The sequence below is a fragment of the Pygoscelis adeliae genome, unplaced genomic scaffold (genome assembly GCF_000699105.1).
Source record: "Pygoscelis adeliae isolate BGI_AS28 unplaced genomic scaffold, ASM69910v1 Scaffold209, whole genome shotgun sequence".
NCBI classification, from domain to species: Eukaryota; Metazoa; Chordata; class Aves; order Sphenisciformes; family Spheniscidae; genus Pygoscelis; species Pygoscelis adeliae.
Genome location: NW_008825538.1, coordinates 3,954,296 through 3,956,121, shown reverse-complemented (window position 1 = coordinate 3,956,121; position 1,826 = coordinate 3,954,296).

The following is a 1,826-nucleotide window of genomic DNA, read 5'->3' as shown; positions in this document are numbered from 1 at the left end:
AGCACTAGCACATTTGCCCTACAAGCTACCTACATTTGGCAGGGATCAGTGGTCACCTTTCAGGGAAGGTCTAAAGTTCCTCTAAGCACTTTTATTACAAATCTTAGGCCGAGCCTAAGTGAGACGCACCATTTGCACAGCTCACCTGGTGACCTGCTGGCCCAACTCTGCCTGCTGCTGCTTTTATAGTATTTATTCCCTCCCTTTACAGCCCTGGGGGCTGGAGAACCATCTCCCCCCCATAACTAACTAGGAGATCCATCACCTAAGCAAAACAATGTGGATCCCTCTTCCTACATGGCTGCTTTGATGAATACAATTGTCATATATATGCACACATGCACACGCACACACATAAAATGATACAGAGAGGGTTTCCACCTTGGTTTTTGGATGTAATATTTCATGGAGCCTACTGTATTTCACTGGGAATTTCCTTATTCCTGCCCCTGCCCTGCTATATGTCGCAGTGGCACCAGTTACACTGCGGCTGTAAGATGTGTATCGTCATTATTAGTAATCGTATTCACTTACTCCATATAAAAATATCAGCACAGTAACATGAATGATTTGTGTAATGATATATTTGCTGTTATTAGGACCTAATATGTTATGCCTGTAATTACATACTATGCCCCATATAATAGGCCTGGAATTGCTGTGTAAATTTTGGGTAATTACAGAAAACTACGCTACAAACAGGTCCCCCTAGACCAAGTCGAGCATTCACTACCAGGAAATAACCATTATTAAAGGCTCTGCAGTAGACAAACCAATAGACTGAAAGCCGAAAGCTGTCTGAATATATAGCAGTAATGATGAGGAAAAAGAAAGAGCATGCGGGTATATTAGGGGGAGAAATAACCAGTGCAGGGGAGCAATAGAAGTACCGGTCCAGGTAGTGTTATCCCTGGGGAACATTTCTTCTAACTCTGATTTTGGCAATACTCCGGCAAAACCCCGAGGAACCTCCAGTGGGTGCAACATAAGCTCCAAATAGCACAAACTCATTCAGATGCAACTGTTTCAAAGGATTTAGAAGCCATACTCATCATTAAAAAAGAAAGTTGTAACGCTTGAATCTAGATTAAAAGTCTGCCAGAGGTCATTACAGCTTAATGCATAGTCAGGCTTTTCTAAATCAGCTGGAAACATTGACATCGATTAAAATTTATCCTCTCCTTCCCAGATCCATGAGCTTTTCCAGATTTCAACACACTTTTTTTGGTGAAGCTGATCCTTGCCCTCCGCACTGCAATATCCGCACATCTTCCAGCTAAAATCAATAGCAATAGCACGGTCTCCGGTGGGCTTCTTGCAGTTGTGAGCGTTTCTCCCAAGGATGGGACATGATGGGAAGAAATGAGATCAGCCATTTTTATGGCTGAGTGAATAGTTACGGGCTTTGAGGGCTTTCTCGTGGTCATGAACCTCAGAACAACTTCTGATTATTTTAATTTCACTGCAGCCTTCCAGCTTCATCATCTACGCTGCCAACTTCCATTAAGGTTCCATTAAAAGCCAATGAAACACAGGGCTTTTTACAATACCCTTGACAGAACAATTTCCCTTTCTGGATACAGTACAATTTTTTAGCCAGAAATACATCTTTTTGGTTAAAAAAAAAAAAGAGAGAGAGACAGACAGACAATTTCAAGCAGATCAAAATATTTCATAAAATGTTGTCAGACTGTCTCAGCCAGAAAAAACAATCCAGAAAAAGCTAATTTTGAAAGCAAAACATGGATTTTTCCTCTCTGCCTATCATAATTACATTTGTTTCCACTTGCTTATGAAAAGCCCTAGATATCAGCCAATATTTCATT